The 25,327-nt window shown below is 36.1% G+C and overlaps 1 pseudogene; it reads left to right on the top strand.

Annotated features, from left to right (window-relative positions):
• LOC136398583 (metalloendopeptidase OMA1, mitochondrial pseudogene) overlaps positions 1-19,757 on the top strand; it is a 28,784-nt pseudogene extending 9,027 nt beyond the window's left edge.
• Positions 19,758-25,327: the final 5,570 nt, after the last annotated feature.

Below are 25,327 nucleotides of genomic sequence, written 5' to 3'. Positions count from 1 at the left end.
TATTTAAAGAACGCAAGGGAGAAGTGGGGAAGAGTGTCTCAGGTGTTAGACTTCTACTTAACTAACATGTTGCACAATGTCTTCTAGAGTACTACCTATGCGATTTATACATAAGTATACATCATACTACATATTTTATCTTAAAATGTGGACAACAGACAATATGCATATGGGGCGTTGGGTTCTTGACCTATAAATTGAGGGTTCGGCAAAATGTTTCCTCAAATGTCTTTCAGATTTAAGATTAAAATCTCATGACTTCATAAGTTTTCACAGATCACACACAAAAATGTCACAGTAGAAGAACAACATACGGTAGACCTATTTTTCATTAAGTATTAAGTGTAAGCTTTAAAAAGACTGTTCAGGTCAATCTTAATCAACATCTCATCATCAAACTAAAACATGTTTTCCCAAAATATCTACTGTTTTATGTTCTGTTCTCACATTCTAATTTAACATACAAACAGTAAAAGTAAGAATTTTAACATGGGAAAACATAAATAAAATGTTTATAATAAATATAAAGTGAAAAACCTAATTAAAATTAATTATATGTTTAAAAAGTAAGACCCATAAAAAATAATTTTTAGGAGTTTGGCAGAATTGAAAAAAATTACCTTGAGTAAAGTAAAGTAAACAACATTTTACAGAAGTTATTTTGCATAAAGAATATATTTGATCTCTACAAATTAAATGAAGTATGTATTATTATTAGTTATTTTATTTTGGAAATTTTTATTTTGATATATTACTATCCAACCCAAAGCCTAGAGTCCTTGAATTGAATTGGTAACTCTCTGATTCAAGTATCTTCTTTCCATTAAATCCTGTTTCACAACCTACACCTGGATTCTGAAAGTGCTAACTCCCTTCTTCCAAATTTATTCTTTCTACTAGATTTTTATTTTACTCTCTTATCAAAAATTGTTTTTAGCAAATGAACGAAAGCTCAAAATGAAATCTCTAGCTTGTGACCAGAAGAACAATCAAGCTGATTTGTCTTTATTAGAATTAGCACTTTGACCTAAAAATTGAAATTCCATTAAAATAGTCCCAGTTCCACCACTTCAGAAGACCAGAAGGCTGTTTGCAAAGCATGGGTTCATACCTTCACCCAAAATCCTCAGGTATGCAAAAACTCACAAGATCCACCAAGAAAAGTTCCCAAGCCATCTCATTCAAGTTTATTCTTTGTAGACAGAACTGTAGAAATGTGCAGGGCAAATTTGGAATAAGAAATAGAGACTTCCAATGGCGACATCTTGCCCTCTGTGGATAAAGTTTGACCAAAGATTCACTGAACACTTGCTAGAAGAATTAGCTCTAGTCTTTAACATTCATATAGGACTTTCTAGCCCCAGAGATGATGATGATGATGATGATGATGATGATAGATAGATAGATACATACATACATACATACATACATACATATAAACAAATAAATAAATTTAATCTAATTGGGTTGTGTTGGTTTAAATTGCTTAATCAAGCTCCTTCATATGTGCTATCTTATTTTCTTTTTTATCCCCCTACCAATAATTATATAAGTTATTCAGGACAATATTTCCATTTTACAGGGGAGAAAACTTATTTACAGTATGTAAAAGAAATTGTCTAAGGTCACACAGATAAGCAAAAACATATAGCATAAAATAGCTAACATGATATAAATATCAAAATAAGTCTTCTAATTCAAGTCTTATAACTCCAAATCTCATGCCATATGGCATGTTTTAAAAGGTACTTTTTATCTATTATTTATTAAATTAATTTAACTAGTCTGTAAGGGGCTTATTATGAGTATAATTCATGTAATCTCATGTACACTTTTCTAAGTCACTTTAACTAATCTTCTAATGAGATACTTTAAATGTTATTGTAGATAGATTCATAACTATTTTTGTTCATTGTGGTCATCTTGTGGTTCACAACTCTGTCTTTCTCTTATTGTCTTAAATTATTTTTGCAAATTCTTTTGACATTCTGAAACTCAATTTTAATATATGTGTTTGGGTCTCTTCCCCCACACTTCCAACAAGCAATTCTCAGACACCAGCTGTGTCAACTCAATTCTGACACTACTTACGGGAGATCGCATTAGACTCTACAGGTTCACATTTCAGTTCTATAAGACTGTCCTCCTCATACACACTTGAGAAGTGAGTCACAGACCCAGGTCGTCACCTGTACTCTGATCAACCAGGAATAAATCAGAGGTTCCCATGACCCTCTCGTTGGGCTCCATCAATTTGCTAGAGCTGCTCACAGAACTAAAAAAAAAAAAAAACAAAAAACAACCAACATTTACTTACTAGATTAGTGGTTTACTATAAAAGAATTTAAGTCAGGAGGGATGCATGGGCAAGCTTTGGGGAATGGGCCAGGACCTTTATGCCCTCTCTGGGCATGCCACTTTCCTGGCATCTCCACAGATTCACCAACCTAGAAGCTCTCTGAACCTTGTCCTTCTCGGACTTTATGGAGACTTTATTACATGGACATGATGGATTACATCATTGGCCATTGGGCTTTGATCCCACCTCCAGCCTCTTCCCCTCCCTGGGAGTGAGTGGGACTGAAAGTTCCAACCCTTTAATCACAATTTTGGTTCTACTGGCAACCAGCCCCCATCCTTTGGTGCTTTCCAAAATTCCTGTCATTAACATAACAAAAGACATCTTTATATCTCACCACTTAGGAAATTCCAAGGGTTTTAGGAGCTCTGTGCCAGAAATGGGGACAAAGACCAAATATATATTTCTTAATATAAATCACAATATCACAAAATACTCCCAAATTCTACCACTATGTGATAAACATGACATTTCCAAAATTCTCCAAATATCCACATGGAATAAATGTCATGGTATGAGGTAAGGCGTCCATGACATCTAATTCACACTATGCACTTTAATAAATCTTTAGCAACTTAAGTGAGGTTATGCAAAGTCTAATTGAGAGTTAGCTTGTACTTACCATTCAGCCATCCTGCAAATCCCATTGTCATCCTGTCTGTAATCCAACATACCTGAGATCAAATCATAATTCCATAGCTCTTTTTAAGCTTAGCCATTAAAAGGTAATAAATATTGAGCTGTGAAGACTTAATGAAATAATACATGAAAGCAATTGGCACAATAGCTTGCTTATAGTAAAGAGTCAGTCACTAAATAATAGCATGTAAAATACTAAAATGATTAATACTAATTTATCTTTTCTTTTCTTTAGAATGAAGTGAATTTTGTCTTTCCCTATGGCTTTCTTATTTTATTCTTTATTCTGTCCTGAAAGACACATAAAACAAACCCATTACATTTCCATGTATCTATAGTGAATTGCACATAAAAGACAATAAATGCCTTCGCAGGTCACCTAAAACAGTAACAATCATAGCTACTAATCATCATGTTTCAGCCTTTGTCTTCCATTAGCGGATATATTTATGATTGTCTAGGAAGGTAAGGTAAATGTTATTGTTTTTGATTTAAACATTTGATGATACTCTGGCCTAAAAGTTTTCATGATTGCTCTAAGAAAAGATGGAGGCAAAATTTACACCAGTTCAACCAGGCTGTTCCCTTCCCAGTATGCTTTTCTACCACCAAGTTAAAACAGATTTCTGGTTCAGGGAACAAAATGCAAATATATGAGAAATTTGGTATATTAATCCTTTAATTTTGTCAGCAGTAAGTGTTGAGCGCAAGAAAACTTAAAAATATACATATATTAACAGCTCCTAGCTGGGTAGCTGAGTTGGTTAGAACGTCCTTCCAAAGCAGAGAAGTTGCCGGTTCAATCCCCTGTTGGGCACATACATGTTCCTGTCTCTCTCTGTCACCCCTTCCTCTCCCTCTCTCAAAAATCAGTAAATAAAGAAATTTGAGGAAAAAATATATTAACGGTAAAATTTTAGGTGCCAATGAATATCAAGAGGAGATATATTTATTTTGAAGGAGATGATTTCTAGACTCCGTCAACCCATCTAAAAAAGATATTAAAACTTCTACACATATGTCTGAAGCTGTTTGCCATGTTTGGAATCTTGGACTGAATTCCAAGGATGTTATTGAAACAGGTTTAAATGGAGAGTTTGGGACTTAGGGTTATGACCAAGCAGAGTGACCAGCTGAAGGCAGAATGTGTTTATCCAATATAATTTTATAACATTTTGATGACCTAGGATTTGAAGATGACACTGCATATAAACAAGTTTACAGTTGCTAACAGCCACAGATATTAAAACAGTCAGGAAAAGTACAGGTTGGATGTTGGAAAACATCTTGAATTCAAGGTAATAACAAATGCAACATTTATTTCCTTAGGTCTAAAACTTTGAGCATGAGAATAGTAAGCCACAAGGTTCCAGACTTGAAGAATTTTTACCCAAGGGAATATAGTACCTAAAAGTATGTTGATTTATGAACAATGAACAGGATTTGTTTGCTTGCTAATTCAGTACCAGTCAAGAAGAAAGCCCCACAGCTCAATTCTTGTTGTAGGAAGAAAAGACGACAATGCAACTCTCTCGTCCTCTTCTTTGGCATGGGCCATTGCTAAGGACTTCTTTAGGGTAATAGCACAAATTTGCAAAACAGATCTGCTGGAAGCCCTGACTATGAAGACCACTTTGGGCATGAAACATACATGGGAGGAATGTTTTGGCACTATCACCACATATGGTCACAATAACTACAAAGGGTAGAAAAAATATATTTATTATATAAAAGAAAATTCTGCACTGAAATGTTGCATGGCTTCCATAAACAACTGTATTATTTGAAAAATAACAGAACCGCATGCCTCTGATTTATGTGAAGTTTTGGCTGGGTGCTTCTTTTATTTTGAAGAATTGTTAGTCCTTCCCTCATATTTAATTATTTTGAAAATTGAAGGACACCAAAGAAATATTTTGTCCCAGTGAGAAAATTTCAGTGTTATACAATATATATTAGCTCCTCCTTATTTAGTAGAAAAATAGAAACAAATTTATTATTCTTTCCGATTTACCTTTCAGACAGCCAAAATAGCCAGAATCAGCCTGATGGAATGACAATCAAAGTTGCTTTTCTATAAAAACATATATTCTAAAGGTAAATAGTGAAATAAACAAGAAATATATAAGACAATTTCAAAGACTTTTAAGCTATGAAGAAAATAAAATAATGCAATATGATAGAAAATGGCTTTGGATATATTCTTTTTTTTTTTTTTTTTTTTTTAATTTCTGCACTACAAATTTCCAAAAATTTATTAATTTAAATGGCACAGTTTATCAACTCACAGTTTTCATAGGTCAAGAGTCTGGACATGAGATAAGTGGGCCATCTGCTCAAAGTCTTATCAGGCTAAAATCAGGATGTTAACTGAAATTACAGTTTCATACAGAACTCGGGGTTCTCTTCAGAGCTTACTCATGCTGACGGCAGAATTCAGTTCCTTGCAGTGGTAGGACCAGGATCCTTGTTTCCTTGATGGTTGTTGGCCAAAGGTAATCTCAGCATCTTGAGACCTCCCTCAGGTCCCTTTTGTGTGACCTTGTCCATAGAAACTCTCACAAAATGATAACTGACTTCTTCCACACACACAAAAGAGTATCTCTGCTTTCAAAGGGCTTTTGTGATTAGGTCAGGGTCACCCCCAAAAATAACCTTTGGATGAACTTACAGTCAACTTATTAGGGGCCTTACTTACATCTGCATACTTTGTTGTGCCAAATAACATATAAAGATCATAAATAACATATAAAGATCATAAATTACATAAGTTTGACGGTGAAATCCCAATATAGTCACATCTCATCCACACTCAAAGAAAGCCAATTATATAAGAATATGGGTAATTTGGGGACATCTTAGAATTCTGACTACCACATTGTGTAAGCCTACAATATTAATTAGCATAATCAAAAAAGACTTCCTAGGGAAGTAATATTTGAGTTGAACTTGAATGTTGAGAAACAGCCAGACATATAATAATCATGGGAAAAAATTGTGAAGGCTCTGCTGTGGAAAATAATTTTGTGGGTACAAGAAACAGAAGAAGGTTCAAACGCCAAGGGAAGAGGGAGAAGATATGAGGTAGGATAGATAGAGACTGGATAATTCAGGGTCTTACAGGTCATGCAGATTTCAAATATTAAGATTAACAATAGTGCTGTATTACATGATTCATATGAAATTTAAATTCAAAGTTCAGTGTTAGGTTCGGGGAGGTGTGCTGTGGCTGCCAGAGTCTAACTCTTGAAGGAGCAGGAACAGGGAAGTGCTGATAGGGTCCCTATGAGGCCGAGAACAAAGAGATAGGGTCCCTGTGAGGCTGAGAACAAAGAGATCAGCATAAAGTTGGGCAAACATCCTGCATTCTATTGGTTAGAGACTCTTATCAGAAGTTTATGTTTGAAATTCACCACTGAACTAAACACTTCCCCTGTTGCTATGTTGTGCGCGACCCCCCTAGCGAATAGTGAACTGCCACATCTGCTTCTGTATAATGCTTGCTCACTTAGGATATATAAGGACCTAGTTGTAACCACCAGGTGCGACTCTCATTTGTAGCCCCCTGTGGGTACGGTGTCTCTGAACACCTTGAGAGTTCGTCCCTGCGCAGGTTAAACTTGGCCAATAAAGTAAAATCTAACCCCTGAAAGTCTCCGACGTTTGTTCTCACACTTGGTGGATGCAACATTTCAGTAAGTAGTATTAAGATGATTTAAGTAGTGTCGCACCATAATCTATTTCTTTGTAAAATTTCAAAACCTTTCAGGTTGCTTTTTGCAATTTATTTTTTGTTTGACCATTTTAAATGCTCTGCTCTAAAGAAGAGAAGTAATTATGAAAATACAACTCTTAATTCTGTCAGCAAAAAAGAGTTTGCTACTGTCCTTGCTTGTCAATGTAGGCTACTCTGATTTTTCAAAGTGACTATAGATTTAAAATTTAATTTCAAATTAAACCACTTGTGTAATGCAATTTTTTCTAACTTTTTCAATGATTTTTTCCTGGGTGGTTAAACTTTCTAAAGAAGGGAAAAAAAGTATAAAATATATTCAATCATTACAGCTTATGTATTATTATTTGCCTGCCAATTGGTTCCAACCACTCACACTAATGTTACATCTGATTTGAAAACAAACAAAGTTTTGAAATTGAAGTACATATTTATCATTTGGAACAATAAAGCATCTAGTTTGCTTACTGACCTTCAAAAGTAAGTAAAGGATAGACCTGGAACTAAAAACCAGATATAGTTTATGACCTCTACTTCTTGCCAAATGGAATAAAAAGGACATAATTTATCCTAACACCAGAAAAAATAAAAAGAAAAAAAAACAGAAAACTGGCCAAAATATGTGAAAGTACAGCTCTCAATATACTGGACATAGCATAATAAAAGCGAGTAACTGAAAGATGGAAAACAAATGTAATGAATCTTATTTCTGATTGTTTCAAATGATTACCTGAAGAGAGTTTCCAGGATATAGTGCAGGAGTGGGGAGCCCAGGTATAACCTTATGACTCCCAGCATTGAAGAGGTTAAGTAGAAAGTCCAGGAAAGACCAGATTGTGAGAGTTCATAAGGCAGAGGACCAGAGAGGAGATAGCCTAACAAAAACATCAAAGATCTATATATAAAGAATTCCCTTTGAGTACTCAGCTGAATACTGATTAGTACACGCATAGAAGAGAAGTACTCAAGGCTGAGAGGAAAAAAACACTGAAAGAATTAGGGGGAACAATACCCAGAGCTCACATTGTACCATTAATAGGACCTATTTCCCCCAGTTAAAAGAGAAAGCCTTATAATATACTGGTGGTGTTGGGTAGTATACTCATAGTGGTTATGCCTCAGGAATGGAAAAAACTAACCCCACATTAAAAACTGTTTTGTTCTAGCCAAAAAAGCCTTAAAAGGAAATAGCAAATTAATAGATTGTTTTTACATAACCTAACCACATCTCAGTACAAAACTCCGGAATATTTCAGAAAGGTAAAAATATCTAAGACTTAAAAAAATAAAATTCACAATGTATAGCATCCAATAAAAAATTAAATTTATAAAAGCAACAGGAAAATAAAATAAATAGAAGAAAAGTCAATCAATTGACAATGACATAGAATGACTAAAGAATAAAATTGGTATACAGGGCTATTAAAACAGACATTATGACTGTGTTCCATTTGTTCAAGGAGCCAGAAGAAATATTTACAATATAATATGGAGACATAAAAAATACCCAAATTGTACTTCTACCAATTAAACTACAATGTCTGCAATGAAAAAACACAATGGATGGAATTAATTGCATATTAGATATTAGAAAAAGAGATCAGTGAACTTGAAAACATAAAAATAGAAACCGTATAAAGTGAAACATACAGAGAAATAAAGTGAAAAAGTGAAGAAAGGATCAATGATCTGTGGGACAATTTCAAGATGCCCAACGTATGAGTAATTGCAGTTCTAAAATAAAATAAAAAAGATAGAGAGCAAGAAATATATATTTTTAAAATAATAGCTGAATATATTTCAAATTTGCTGAAAAAAAAACTTTACAATCTAACAAGTCAATGAGAACCAAATGCACATATATTAAAAAAAATTTTGGCCCATCAGAATAAAATAGCTTAAAATCAGTGAAAAAAGGCAATGTTAAAGCAGCCAAATAATGTACATTATGTACAAAGAAACTAAGTAAAGGAGGACAGTAGTTTGTCACTGTAAACAATGCAAAGGAGAAGAAAGTGAAGAGACATTTGCATTAAATGAAATACTCAATTATTTACTACCTATAGTAAAACGTCATTTATAAAAACAAAAACTGGATAAAATAAAAAATGGAAGACAATATAGTATGCTAACACTCATCAAAAGAAGCAAAGTAGCTTAATATCAAACAAAAGAAGATAACTTCATAATGATTAAGGGAACAATTTATCAAGAAAATGCAGCAATCTTAAAATTTTATGACCCAAACAACAGAAATTACAAACACACAAAACAAAAACTATTACACCTTCAAAAAGTTGTAAACAAATTCATTATTAGAGTCAAGAATTTTAAAATTACTTCCTTACTAATGGATAGAAAAATCAGTAAGATATAGAAGACTAGAAAATACTATCAACCAACTTGATCAGCATTTTTAGACCATTCTACCCAACAACACGACAATATTTTTTTAACGTGCACACAGAAAATTTATCAATATAGACTATATTCTGTAAAATAAAAATAAAAAATTCAAGTAATAAAATGTATGTTTTATCCACCACAATAAAATTAAATTAGAACCCAATATCAAAAAGATACCTGAATAATCCCAAATATTGGAAATTAATTAGTACACTTCTAAATAATTACCTTAAGAATAAAAAATATAATTCTGCAAAAATTCTTTTGGAAATTTGAAGAAAAAACACATCCCAAAGCATTCTATGAGGCCAGCCTTCTTCTGATACCAAAATAAAACAAATGAAAAGAAAAAGAAACTACACAATTGTATCTCTCATGAATATAAATCCAAAAATTCTTAATACAGTTTTTTCAATGTTAATCAAATAATATATAAAAAGAATAACACATCCTAATACAAGGGGTTTTATATCGGTAATGCAAGATTGTCTTCATATTTTAATATTTGAACTTCATCAATTTAATTAACCATATTAACAGGTTATAAAAATATGATCATCTCAATTGATGCAGAAAAAATTTGTTACAATACAATATTCACTTCTAAAAAGTCTAATTGACATAGAAATAGAAGTCAAATTTCTTTATTTTATTTATATATATATTAGTGAGGAGAAAGAGAGAGAGAGAGAAAGAGAGAGAGAAATAAAGCAGGGAGGAGCAGGAAGCATCAACTCCCATACATTCCTTGACCAGGCAAGCCCAAGGTTTTGAACCAGTGACCTCTGCATTCCAGTTCAATGTTTTATCCACTGCACCATTACAGGTCAGGCTAGAAGTCAAATTTCTTAATCTCATAAAGGGCAGTTATCAAACTCGTGCAGTTTACACCATACTTTATGGTGAAAAAACAAATGCTTTTCCCTGAAAGTCATGATCAAAATAAGAATATTTAGTCTTATCACTTCTTTTAATATTGAAATAAGTGTTTAGCCAGTGCAATAAGTCAAGAAAAAAAATGAGTTGGTGTCTATATGGACAGGACATAAAAAGCTTAAATCCTTTGCCTCTCTAAAGATAACCAACATGTTTGGTGTGTGTGTATAACCCCTTTGGTCACCTTTAGAATAAGGGAAACCTTAGCCTCACTCCTAATCATCCCCCGCCCCTTAAAGTAGCTGAGGTCAAAGTAGAGGAGGAATTGGGTGCATGGTGCAGGAGAGTGGTGCCATGCCAATAAGGAAGGCACATTTACTCTCTTGTTTTAGTCACTGGACAGCTGTATACCACTGAGTATTTCAAAGATGCTTTATTCTTTCTCTCCTTTTCAGGATATCTGAGTCTAGAAAAACAAATGCTTTGGGGAAAAAAACAGCATTTATGAAATTAAGACTATATTATAGGAATTACTATATAGCCGTTACTCATATATAGTAATTTACTCATACTTATCCTATGGTATAGGCATTGATAATTCCACATTTCATTTCATTTCTTTTATTTTATTTTCTTTTTCTTTAAAAAAAATTCCTTGTTGATATGAGAGAGAGAGAGTAGGGGGTTAGGAAGAAAGAGAGAGAGGAGCATCAATTTGTTGTTCCATTTTTAGTTGTGTACTTATTGGTTGCTTTTCATGTGTCCCTGACTAGGAATCAACCTGTAGCCTCTTCATGCAAAGACAATGCTCTACCCACTGAGTCTCTCAAGGCACCATATTTTATTTCTTAACCTTAATGTTACAGAGATTATAAGCAGTATAGCTAGAATTTGAGCCTAAGTTGTGTGTGTGTGTGTGTGTGTGTGTGTTTTAACTCCAATTCTCCTGCCTGTGCTCATACACAAATATCTTGCTGCCCATGTCAGTGTTCTCAGTCACCTCTCTCTAGTCAGAGTTTTTTTTTCACAGTTACATGCAACATTTTTTAAATTATTTTTTATAAATAATTTTATTTTTTTAATGGGGTGACATCACTAAATCAGGATACATATATTCAAAGATAACAAGTCCAGGTTATCTTGTCATTCAATTATGTTGCATACCCATCACCCAAAGTCAGATTGTCCTCTGTCACCTTCTAGCTAGTTTTCTTTGTGCCCCTCCCCTAGTCAGAGTTTTAAAAGTGTAATTACTGCTTCAAATCTAGCTGTATTAAAACAGTTTTGAAATTACATAAATTAGATAATATCTATTAAATTATGTATGGGTGGGTTTTTTCAATATTTTCTTTCATTTTTAACCTAAAATGGACTCTTTAAGTTGTAATATTTTTATATTCCCTGGCTATTACAGTACTGTAATTTCTATAAATATCCTTAGTCTTTGTTATGCTTTTACTAGTTTAGGAATATGCTACAAAGAATATACATTATACATCAGACATAATATGATAGAGCACCCCTGGTGGCCTGGTGGGTCAAACACAAGATTCACTGTCAAGAATCTTTAGTGAAACATCTCCTGCTATTGGATGCTTATTCTCCTCTATTTTCCCCCTTTGTCTTTGTTTCTTTTTTAAGTACATGATTCTTCTCTTCAGACTTCTTTAACTATCACCTTGACTGTTTTATTAACTCCGTTCCTTGGTAAATCCACTAGTGAAGTAAGAATACTGTGGATTCAATCTTTGGTTTTACCATAAAAAACATTTTATTTCTATTTCCTCCAGAACATTTGCATGCCTTTCCTGGACCTGTCCTTCAAATCATCCTTGTTAATTAGAGTAAATGAGAAGGCAATAGCATTATGTAAAGACATTTAGAAAGATTAACTAAATAAATATTGTCTTGAAATTCTTTTTTTCCATTCTCTTCTGTCATGACAATATGAGCTAAAGGAAAAAAGAGAAAAACAATTGTATTTAGCACCGTGTTTCCTTTGCTTCAAATTGTCCACTTGTAAGAAGAGCTATTGATGTTTTTGAACACTATGGAAATAGTTTCATCGACTAGAATCAGTAGTCCAGCTAACAGACTTAACAAACCAGGATTTATTGAGAGTGTGTTAGAGTATACAAGCACTATATATATTTTATCTCTTGTAGCACTGACAACTATCCTCTTAGTATTTTTTTTTATCCTCTTAGTTTTTATTATCTGAATTTAACAGATGAAGGAAAAGAGAACCAGAGACTCAATGGAAATCATTCATGAATAAATGTTAATGTTAAGATCTGAAACTTCAAGTCTCTCTGACTCCAAAAACTCTCCGTAACATGAGCTTGAGCATGTTGCTTTGAACTTCAAACTTCCCAGCTGAAAAGGAAGGTGAATGGTAGTCATTGATTTTATTTTCAAGTATTTATTGAGTTACTGTATGCTATACATATGCCTAGATATACCAGTTAGCTCAACATAGACAAATATTAACTATTTATACTAAAAAACAAATAACTGTTTCTCAATCTGCTGGATAACAGAAAACGCACATCTATGTTTCATTCATATGAACATAGAGAATGTGGGGAGTTGGAATAATCAGAAAAGACTTCCCTGAAAAATTTGCTTTGAGCTCATAATGGAATGATAAGAGGAAAATAAACAGGGGAGGGGGAGTAGGATCCCCTTGGGAAGTCCTAACAGAGAAAATAGTGGGAGCAGAGGCTGGCAGCAAGACAGGCAGTTTTTTCTAAGCCCTGTGTGTTACCATTGGAGCTGGACTGGGTGTGGGGGAGATTTCCCTGACAAAGTCTTCCTAACTAAGATGGCTGTTCTGTGGTTTAAAGTCAGAGAGGCAAGGCCAGCCAGCAGAGAGTACCTTGTTATTTAGAAAGCCCTGTGTCAACGTGGAGTTTTGTGGGAGTTTTGCTGGATTCTTATTTTAAAAGACTGTAACATTTCCCCCAAACCATTCTTAAAGTCTTAGTGCCGTGGAATCTTTTCGTGGCGTAAAATTGGGGTTTATAAAGGAGCTTCTGTTTCAGTGTTGACAAAGCTGGAGATACAGTGAGCTTAACTCCTGGGATGAAAAAGTGCTTCAGAGCATCAAATACACACTTCTTATCTGTTTCTAAAGAAGACAATATGCATTTGTAGTTTGGTTAATTATAAGTGTGTGTTTCTTGGCTGAAGAGAGGAGAGTTACAGAAACCCACGCTGTCTCAGAGGCTAGAAACCAGAGGAGAATGTTCCCCACTGAAGGGTGGAGGAAGAGAAACCTATGAGCTGGTGACTGGTGGGTGGGTAGCTGAGTAGTCCTGATGAAAAATGTAACACATGCCCACCAGATAGTCTCATCTACCTTTCTCCAAGTTTGCTTTCTAATGAGGGCTGGACCATACCTTGTCTCCATAGCAGGAGATGAGGATGGGGACCCACCTCCTTCCTGATCAGAGCAACTTTCTTTTACTCCTTGTAGGAGGACTGCAATCCCTTTTCACTCAAGCGTGTCTTCAGTGAGAATGTATGGAGTGCTCACTCTGTTGGACATTGCAGATCCAGGGACAATAAGAAGCCATGTTTGACTTCAGTCTAGTGGAGGAGACATACATGAAAATAAATACCAATGTCAATAATGCAAGGATAGGGGAATGAACAAAGTTCTAGGAGAATCGGAGAGAAAATGATTAATTCTCCCAGGAGACATCACAACATGTGTTAAAAGGGAGGGTCATTTGAGCTAGATCTTGAAGAGTAACTGGCTGAGGAGATGAAAATGAGCTTTCTAAGGAAAGAAGGAAAAGGAAAAGTCAAATGCATTGAGGTTTGAAAATGCTTTCTACAAAAGAAAGCTGATAAAGTGGTTGGGCTCAGATTATGAAGAAAGGTGAATGCCACATTCATGATACTGTAAATGCAAGAGCAAATATTACCTCTGACTTGTTCATTAACATTATTTCCAGTTTGTATATTTTCAAGGCTGACTATATATTCAACAGCCAAGGAGCCATTGGTTCTTGCCACTAAATGAGCCAGTTCATCACCATGGGCAATCTTTTGTAACATTTCAGAATTAAAAGGAAGGGTAGAAAAGAAGAAAGAAAGGGGGGGAAAAAGAAGGAGGGAGGGAGGAGGAAAAGAAGAGAAGGAAGGAAGGAATGAAAAAAGAAGGGAAGGAAAGGAGAAATGGTGGAAGGGAGGAAAATATTAGGTGAGAGGAAAGGAGAAAGGGAAGGAGAGAAAGCAGAAGGGGAGGTAAAGAAGAGATAACCAAAAGAAAAGAAAAAAGAGGAGAAAATAAAGAGGGAAATAAAAAGTAAAGAATCATTTGGGTTCACTGCCAACAAGAGTTAGAAAAGCTGATTTCTTAAGATAAACTGAAGTAGAACAAAATATGCTCCATATGTTGAAACTGTATACTTAGTTTGAGATAAACAAAAACATGTTTGGAGAATAGCTGCCATAATTAAAAAGAAATTAAAAGAAAGAAAGAAAAACCATCTGGGGGTAGATACATGTTTAAACACACACACACTCACACACAATACACAGTGATTCCAAAACTTGAAGTTTTTCTTGATTTAAGTAAACTTGCTTGTTGCAAAAGGGCATTGCAACAGTCTATGCCCTAAGCACCCTGTGTTCCAGGCTGGAGCTGTCCAGAGCTACTTGGCATTGCTCAAACCCCACAAGACCTTTCCAAAGCCTGTCCTTTGCTCCTGCTTTCTTCCTTGCTGTGTGACTATACATCCTCCTTTTTCCTCTGGATCACCCCCAATTACCCCAAAGCACCCAAGTCAAATGTCACCTGCTCCCAGTGTGTGCCTGATACACAGCACAGTTCATACCGCTTTCCTCACCTGTGAACTCTATGCATGTGTTATCCCTTTCCTGGGGCTGCCATGACAAAATACCAGAATCTGGGCAGCTGAAAATAACAGTCTATTTTTTCACAGTCCTGGAGGCTAGAAGTCTAAAATCAGGCAGCGGAAATCAGGGTTGGTTCCCTCTGAAGAATCTGAGGGAGAATCCATTGCAAGCTTTTCCTCCAACTTCTGCCAATGCCTAGAACTTCTTGGAGTTCTTTACACTAAATGCATCAGAGAAATCTCTGCTGTGTCATCACCTGGCGCTCAGAGCCCTCACATGGCTGCCTTTTTAGAAGGACACCAGTCATGTTGGATTAGGGCCCCACCCTACTCCAGTATGACCTCATGTTAACAAGTCACATTGGCAACCACCTGATTTCCAAATAAGGTAACTGAGATACTGGGCGTTTGGACTTCAACATATCATTTTGGGGATACAATTCCATCCAGAGGATAATGTCTCTAATATAAATTCAGTTTTACTGAAGGAGTCACATGCATGTCTATGTCTCCCATCCCCAAAAAAGTTAACGACTAACTCCATTTCAAGTATATATACTGCTCACAAAAATTAGGGGATATTTAAAAATGAAGTGATAAACTATCCCCTAATTTTTGTGAGCAGTTTATGTATAGTATTTCCAACCTTGTATTTCCAAGACTGAGCATTGTTAATTCTTAGTTCATGTTTTCTAAATTGAACTAACTATAAAATATTATTGACAGAGGGTTTCTGGTTAAGGCCAAAAGATGGTTAGGAGGCAGTCAAGTCTACATTTGATAGGAAATGCTGGGCATGTGGTGACTCTCACATTACTACAGTTTCCAGATGGGGTTTTCTTCTGCAATGGGCCGTGTGGCAGTAAAGAACCCTTGCTGGAATAACATAATGAGAGGAGCATCTCAGAGAGACTAGAAGACTCAAAATTTTCATCCATGAAAGAGAAGAATTAGGAGGAGGAGAAGGAAGAGAAAAAGAGGAAGTAAGGAGAAGGGGAAGAAGGTGATGAAGAAGAAATAGAAAAGTATCTATTTCTTAGAAAATAAGAGATACTGGGGAAAGAAATAGTAAGGAAGGAAAAAAGGACCTTGGGAAAAACTTGCTATGGCCATAGAACAGTATTTCAAAGCAGCCTCCCAGTTTTAGCTTAATAATCATGTAGTCAATTCTAAATTAAGTTGGTCATTTCTTTTTTACAAGGGCATTGTTATTTTTAACCATATCATAACTCTATGTCCCAAAAGTAACATAGCCTGAAGGAGAGACACAGAATGGAGAAGACCTCATGAGCATTTCAACTAATAAATCACAGGAAGATGGATTTGTTGTACTCAAGTTAGTGGTATCTAAAACAACTTATGGGCTGGCTTTAGCTCAGTGGTTCCTTTGAGTCAAGTTCACTTGTTAAAACAACTTATAAATATCTCCTATCAATTTTTGCCTCAGAAATTATGAACTGGTAATATTTCCTAGGGCACACATTTTGTTGTAAGTGTCTGTATCTTGGTTCATGCTGATCCTCCATTCTGATGTGCCCACCCTTACCTTCAACTCCAGTTCTTTCCAAATGTAACTGAAGCTTAACATTCTCCAGGAGCATTTCTCTGGACACTCAGGTCCCATTAACCATACTTTCCTCCATGTGCCTCTGTGCTTCCTCTGCACCTTGAATGAACTGATACACTTGTACTGTGACATTGACTTATAAATTACTTCTTCATTAGCTGCTCCATTGTCAAATAATGGGTTCTCCTACAGCATTCTCACCTGGAATGTCTTAACTTCCTAGTAGTTATTCACTGCGCCTGGCATATAATAGGTATAGATCAGTGTTTGCTGAATGAATTAGTTAATGAACAGGGGAGTCTATGTCAAACTATTTTAAAGTTTTCAGGTAATCTTGGAAAAATATCAAGAGGAGTATAGGCATAATTAGAATGCCATTATTCTATTTAATATGTGGAAGAGAAATAGAATACTGCAGTCAAGTCTCTGGTGGTTTTATTCCTGACTCAACACAGTCATGGCGAAGGAACACAGAAAACGGACATCTTTTTTTTTTTTTTTAACTTTTTTTTGGAAATTAGCCCAAAAGCCAAATGTTTTATTTTAATGGTTTCTTCTCTCATACCGCAACTAGTAAACATTTCAGATCACACATAGACACAATGTTTGTTTGTATTTACTATAATTCCCTATGCAACTCCAGATGCTTGGACCGTTCAGGCATCTAATACATGTTTGATGAATTAAGGAATTTAACCCTTGGATAAAATGAGCTAAGATTCTGACATCCATTAGCAAGCTGTGGCCAGTTTTCATCTGCCTAGTTTGAATGTAGGCCATCCATTTGGAGACAGGGAATGGAAAAATTGTGACGTAAATAACTGATCTGTTCAATGCCTTCGAATCAATACTTAAAATACACTCCCTATTCAACATCTGGTATACCATGAGGTAGAATTCTCAGTTCTGGCTCCAAGTTTGCCCCCACACTGCTATGTGAAATTAACTTTTTTGGCTAAGTAGATTGAGCTTAGTCCCACCTACCTTAATATAGTTTAACTGTATGGGACATAGGTCAGAGTTTCTTTAAGTCCAATAAAGTCTGATCTGATTCTAACACAATTATATACATGAGGCTAGATTATAATACTTGTATGTCTCAATGAGGCTTTTAACTTGGTATCATTGGTAGGCAGGCATCACCTCCAAGTTTTAATTTAAAGAAATAAAATTCTGTCCCTTTGATTAATTTCCAGGAAAAGTTGTTGGAAAAATACTCATCCTGTATGCCTCGAGCAATGCATTTCTAGTTTCATACTTCTGTTCTACTCTGTATTCAAGAAGTCTTCAATTAAGCAGAGACCTCCTTCTTAGAGATTTTTATTGACATCGTGTGAAAGGGGAGCATGCCTCTTGGAATAGAAGTGGTAAGGGTCTCATTTACCAGTAGGTCATCAAATGTTTCTTCCAGCTATGTGTCACACTCCTCTGAGAATGCTGGCAAATTAAGTATTCTCCAACTTCTTATACTCCCCGCTCACTTTATAAATAATTTTCCTGATCAACGTCAAGGTGACATGTCATGTCTGATCATGCCTTTATAAAGCAGGTTATAACTCAAAGTGCCTTTCTTTATCTGCATCATCTTGATAAAACCTCTCAAGTCTTGGAATAGCAAGTCAGATTAATTTTTGCTTATTTTTCAGTTAGGTAAATGGAGTCTCAGAATGTTCCAGATTTATGAAAAGATAGATCATGGAAATGTATAGAACTGGGCTTGGAACTGAAGTGTTTGATTTCTAGTTCAAGGCTCATTGATCACACCACAGTGCTCTAATGGACGTTCAAGAAACAGCTGTGCTTACTCACACATTTTTTTTTATTTCAACATATTTACTGAGCATCTATTATTTGTAGATATTGTGCTTAGTGTTGGTATTATTAGTGGTAATCAAACGTAAATCTCTTCCCTCGTTGAGTTGGTAGTAGTGGACATATAGAGAATGACAGTGCTTACTAATGTACTCAGTAAAGCAAATGAACAAACACACATAATCACTAATTGGAAGAAATCATCACTTTTGCCAACACTAGGATGATCAAGCAAGAGAAAGATGAGTTTCACCCTGGATTGTAGTCTGCTACTAGAAACTGTGTTTTCTTCTGATTTAATTCAGTTAACAACTACAGGAAAATGTAACACTGGCGCTAACCTCACCAGACTATAGAGTACAAACCAACCATGTACTACATATCTGGGTCTGAGTGAAAATCCAGGGGATTGGTTGGCTTTTCTCCCTAGAAATTTTCATTTCTACAGGACTTTTAATAACAAAAGAACAGTATGCCTCTGCAGTACCAAAAGTGAAAAAATTTAGATGATTACCCAGAAATGTTCTGCATGAAATGACTCTTTGTAATGACAGCAACTGATTTAAAAAGTTGCAGTTATTTCTGCCCTTTCAGGAGTATCCACACATCTCCATAATTTCAAACTGCTTTGTTCATTCTTCTGATAATTCTTAAACCAGGGCAGACCATCGTAGGCAGGGGCGCCAGGAAATGGAGCCTGCACTTCTTCCTAACAAGAAGCTATTAAAAGGAAGTGAAAGAAAGAACAAACAAATGGAAGGTAGTCTTTGGTTTGAGTAATTTAAGACTATTATGTTTAGTGTTTTATTTCACTCACCTGGAAGTGAGTCCAATAATGGGAGGGAACGAGCCACTATTATGCAGGAAAGAACACTTCCGACTTTTATCAGAACTAGAACTATGAAGCATGGGTGGAAGAATTTAAAAATGACATGCTGAGAAAGATGCCCAATATCTGACTGTTAAAGAAGGAGTTTATCATCTAATTAAATGCATTAAAGCTATCCCAGGGATCTCTGAGATCACTTGGGTTATTCATGTAGTTGATTCTTCAAATACGAATGTGTGATACTTCCAAATGAATGTGTTTATCTTCCCTGGGCTTTTAAATAATGTAACTAATATTCATCTACTTTCCTTCCTTCTGGACCATGAAATAGCACATGCACTTCTTGTGCATGGTGCAGAAAAGGCTAGCTTGGTTCATTTATTGGATTTCTAGGTCTGATTTTTTTCACAGTGATTTGGGCCATTTGTCCTTGAGATAAGAACTTTTGGGACAGTGGATACAGCCTAAATGGCAAGAGTATATGCTTGATAAACCATACAGTAGATCATCGAAAGCTGAAGCTGAAAAAATTGGAATGCTGCTTGCTGCAAAGGCTTGTGTGGACCTCAGAGCCAGTTCAGTGTTTTGGTAGCAGATGGAAGAAAGTTGCAGAGAGCTTCCATTATCATCCAGAGTTGCCAGAACCAGTATCATGGAAATTGCACTAAACTCCTGGATCAACTTTTTAAAAAGATTTTATTTATTAATTTTACAAAAAGAAGAGGGAGAGATGGGGGTGGAATGACAATTATCAATTCATAATTGCTTCAGTTTATTTGTTGATTGATTGCTTGTCATATGTGCCTTGACCAAGCAAGCCCAGGTTTTCGAACCTGTGACCTCAGTATTCTAGATCAATGCTTTATCCACTGTACCACCACTGGCCAGGCATACCTACAAATAAATTTAACCAAGGAATTAAAAGCCCTATACTTGAAAAATTATAAGATACTGAAGAAAGAAATTGAGGAAGATACAAATAAGTGGAAGCACATACTGTGTTCATGGATAGCAAAAATTAACATCATTAAAATGTTCATACTACCCAAAGCAATCTATAGTTTCAATGCAATTTTTATTAATATACCAATGGCATATATCACTTATCTAGAACAAATATTCCAGAAATATAGATGGAACCAAAAAAGACCCCAAATAGCCTCAGAAATTTTGAAAACAAAGCAACAAAGGTAGAGGTATCACATTACCTGATATCAAACTATACTACAAAGCCATAATAATCAGAACAACATGGTATGTGCATAAGAACAGGCACATAGACCAATGGAACAGAACAGAGAACACAGAAATAAACCTACACCTCTATGATCAATTAATATTTGACAAAGGAAGCAAGAACAAACAATGGGGGAAAGTGATAAAAATAGAGAGGCACACATGCGCCAAATAAACATGTGCTTACGTGTCAATAAATGTTCAAAAAATTGGACAGATATACACACACAAAAAAGAAACTAGACCACCAACTTACACCATATACAAGAATAAACTCAAAATGGATTAATGACATGAAAGTTGAAAACCATAAAAATTCTAGAAGTAAACATAGGCAATAAAATTTCAGGCATTTCTCATAGCAATATTTTTGCCAATATATCTCCTTGGTTAAGTTCAGGAAACAAAGGAAAAATCAACAAATAAGACTACACCAAACTACAAAGCATTTGCCCAGTAAAAGAAACAATGAATAAAAGGAAAAGGGAACTCACTGACTTGGAGAACATATTTGCCAATAATACATATGATAAGGAGTTAATTTTCAAAAAAATATAAAAACTTATACAACTCAACACCTAGAAGACAAATAACCCAATTAAAAAATGGGCAAGGGACCTGAAGAGACACTTCTCCAAAGAGGACACACAGATGGCCAATAGACATATGAAAAAATGCTCAGTGTCACTAATCATCAGAAAGGTGCAAATTAAAACCACAATGAGATATTACCTCATGCCTGTCAGAATGGCTATCATCAATAAATCAACTAACAACAAGTGTTGGCAAAGATGTAGAGAAAAGGGAACCCTCATGCACAGTTGGTAGGAATGCAGACTCAGGCAGCCACTGTGGGAAACTGTATGGAGTTTCCTCAAAAAAGTAAAAATCAAACTGCCTTTTAACCCAGTGATCCCACTCCTGGGAATATATCCAAAGAAACCTGAAACACTAATTCAAAAGAGCATATGCACCCCTATGTTCATCGCAGCATTATTCACAGTAGCCAAGATCTGGAAACAGCCCAAGCACCCATCCATACACGAGTGGATAAAAAAGCCACAGTCCATTTGCACAATGGCATACTACTGGGTCATAAAAAAAAGAAATCTTACCTTTGGGGACAGCATGGATGGACCTGGGGAATATTATGGTAAGTGAAATAAGTCAGTCAGAGAAAGACAAATGCGATATGATCTCATTTATATAAGGTCTACCAGAAAGTTCTGTCCGTTTCTATCACAACAGGTTTTGACACGTAAGCACATGTTTATTTGGCGCATGTGTGCCTCTCTATTTTTATCACTTAATGTATACATACTGACGTAGCAAATTAACTAAAACAAAGTTGATTCACATTAGTCTTATGTGTAAAGCGATAGTGTACCCATGGCTACTGATAAAGTTCATTTACGTCACTGTAATTTTTATAAATTTCAACAAGGAAGAAATGCTACAGAAGCATGTCTGTCACATCCACCATATTCCCCGGTCTTAGCACCCTCCGACTATCACTTGTTTTTGTCCTTACAAAATTTTTTGAAGGGCCAAAAATTCAGAAATGAAGAAGATATCAAACAAGCACTGGTTCAATTTTTCACATCAAAAGATAAAACATTTTTTAAAAATGGGATAATACAAATTGCCCTCACGCTGGCAAGAAATCATTAATAATAATGGCAATTATATTATTTAATAAAATTTATTGATGGTAAGAAAAATTTGTATTTTGTTTTAATTCCAAAAACGGACAGAACTTTCCGGTAGGCCTTATATATGGAATCTAATGAACAATATAAACTGATGAACAAAATGGAAACAGAGGCTAAAAATATATGGGACAGATTGATTGACAGCTGCCAGAGGCAAGGGTGGTTGGAGGCTGGATGAAAACGGTGAGGGGATGAACATAAAAACATATATAACACAGCGGCACAAAGAACAGTGTGGCGATAGCCAGGGGTCAGGGGGTGGGGAGGCAGGCTGGGGTGGGCAGAGGGGGGGGGAAGATAGGAAGAGCCTTTGCTTGGAGCGACGGGCACATGACGCAGCGTGCAGATGATGTTTCTTGAGTGCTTTGCTTGAAACCTGTGTGGTTTTGCAAGCCAGTGTTCCCCCAATAAATTCAATAAAAAATGATGTTTTCTTAAATGAAAACAAAACTCAACGTCCGGAGCAGCCCGATCATGTATATTACAAGTATTGTCTCAATTCTTCTACTAGGTATTTATTTTCCATTCAATATTGATGTATTTATCTATTTTTAAAAATATCTTTGGCCCTGGCCGGTTGGCTCAGTGGTAGAACGTCGGCCTGGCATCCAGAGGACGCGGGTTTGATTCCCTGCCAGGGCACATAGGAGAAGCGCCCATTTGCTTCTCCACCCCCCCCCCCTCCTTCCTCTCTGTCTCTCTCTTCCCCTCCCGCAGCCAAGGCTCCATTGGAGCAAAGATGGCCCGGGCGCTGGGGATGGCTCCTTGGCCTCTGCCCCAGGCGCTAGAGTGGCTCTGGTTGCGGCAGAGTGACGCCCCGGAGGGGCAGAGCATTGCCCCCTGGTGGACAGAGCGTCGCCCCCTGGTGGGCATGCTGGGTGGATCCCAGTCGGGTGCATGCGGGAGTCTGTCTGACTGTCCCTCCCCGTTTCCAGCTTCAGAAAAATACAAAAAAAAAAATCTTCAATGAGGAAAATGGCATCAGATAAATTTGTATTAGACATTTTAAAATAATCACTAATTGTATCCCTACTGTGTGCAAGTCATTATTCAAACACCCACAGGGGAAAAGTGAGTCAGAAAGGAATTCATTTTTACAGAAAGTCTGATTCTCAGTGGCTGTAAAAAATCAAGCATCTCTGACTTGGACCCCCATGTAAACTATGCCACATATCTTGCATGAGAATGGAGAAAAAATTGAGAATACCTTGGGGAATTGGCTTGATATTTTAGAAAACATTCACAATTAATTCTTTTTAAATCAATTACCAGACCACCTCAGTGAGAACAGATTACTTCAAGGGACCATATTTATCATTTAATTGGAGTTTTTACCAGAACCTGTTTTTCCTAATGTCTTTTGTTTGCCAAATTCCTTTTGCCATACTTTTCAGTGGGCAGCAGCTCTTCTCTCCCAAATTCTAGGCCTAGAGGGGAGGAAGACAGGCACCATTTCTACACCTTTCTTTTGTGTGTGTGTGTATGAAACTTTTTAAATTGACCTTTTTTTTTTTTTTTTTTAGAACAGATACAGATTCACAACAAAATTGAGCGGAACGTACAGTGTTACATAGCCCTGACCCCACATGTCCCAACTCCCCACCCCTGTCAACATTCCACAGTGGAATGTTATCATTTTTACAATCAATGAACCTACACATTATTATCACAAAAGTCCATAGTTTATTAGGATACATTCTTGATGTTGTACAGTCTCTGTTGGGGCAAATGTATGATGACATATATCTACCATTATAGTATGATATGGAATAGTTTCACTGTCCAAAAAGCCCTCTGTGCTTTGTTCATCTCTTCATTTTCCCATAACTGCCAGCAATCACCAATCTTTTTACTGTGTTCATCATTTTGCTTCTCCCAGAATGTCATATAGTTGGAATCATATGATATGCATTGCTTTTTTTTTTTTTTTTTTTTTTTTTTTTGTGACAAACAAAGAGAGGGACAGATAAGGGCAGACAGGAAGGGAGAGAGATGAGAAGAATCAATTCTTCATTGTGGCACCTTAGTTGTTCATTGATGGCTTTCTCACATGTGCCTTGACCAGAGGGCTACAGCAGACTGAGTGACCCCTTGCTCAAGCCAGCAACCTTGGGCCCAAGCTGGTGAGCCTTGCTCAAACCAGATGAGCCTGTGCTCAAGCTGGTGATCTCAGTGTTTTGAATCTGGGTCCTCCGCATCCCAGTCCGACACTCTATCCACTGTGCCACTGCCTGGTCAGGCTGCATCACTTTTTTATGATTGGATCTTTCACTTAGTAATATACATTTACATTTCCTCCATGTCTTTTTATGGCCTGAAATCCCATTCATTTTTATTGATGAATAATATTTCATTGTCTGGGTGTAACCGTTTATTTACACATTCACCTACTGAAGGGCATCTTGATTGCTTCCATATTTGGCAACTATAAATAATGCTTCAGTAAACATTTGTGTTCAGGTTTCTGTGTGGACACAAGTTTCCAACTCATTTGACTAAATACTAAAGAGGGCAGTTACTGAGTGGTACAATTAAAGAGTTTGTTTACCTTTATAAGAAAGTGACAAACTCTCTTCTAATGTGACTGTACCATTTTGCATTCCCACCAGACAGGAATGAGAATCCTGTTACTCCACATCCTCTCCAGCTTTTGGTGCTGTCAGTGCTCCGGATTTTGACCATTCTAATAGGGGTGTGGTATCCCACTGCTGTTTTAATTTGCAATTGCTTGATATATGAGATGAAAAACCTTTTCGTGTGCTTATTTGACATCTATCTACCTTCTTTAGTGAAGTACCCCTCTGGATCTTATGCCCATTTTTAAATCAGGTTGTTCATTTTCTTAATGTTGCATACAAAGGAATTTTTCTAGGAAGTTAATTAATGTCTCGATCTGCCAGGCCAGGCTTGTAGAGAGCTAGGAGATCTCAACATGAAAAGGGCCATTCCTGAAGTAATATGTGGGAATAGGCTCAATGTGGAGAAGTGGATAGTTATATGAGTTCTTGGTATCTGTAGGCATGCTGATAAAAACAGGCATTTCTGGCATATGAAATTCAAATTTATAACTCCAGAGGTTATACAAAAATCTCTAGATAAAGATTAAAAAAAACCCAATTCATAGAAAAGAAGATCAGACTTGTGGTTATCTGAGTTAATATTGGGGCAGGTTGTGGAAAAGAAAATTGAAGGGAGGTGGTCATAAGATACAAATTTCCAGTTATAAGGTATAAATAAACATTAAGGAGGTAATAATGTACAACACGATGACTATAGTGACCACTACTCTG

This window comes from Saccopteryx leptura, chromosome 3 (genome assembly GCF_036850995.1).
Source record: "Saccopteryx leptura isolate mSacLep1 chromosome 3, mSacLep1_pri_phased_curated, whole genome shotgun sequence".
Classification (NCBI taxonomy): Eukaryota; Metazoa; Chordata; class Mammalia; order Chiroptera; family Emballonuridae; genus Saccopteryx; species Saccopteryx leptura.
Note: the sequence above shows the minus strand (reverse complement) of the source record. Positions and strands in the feature narration are given on the sequence as shown.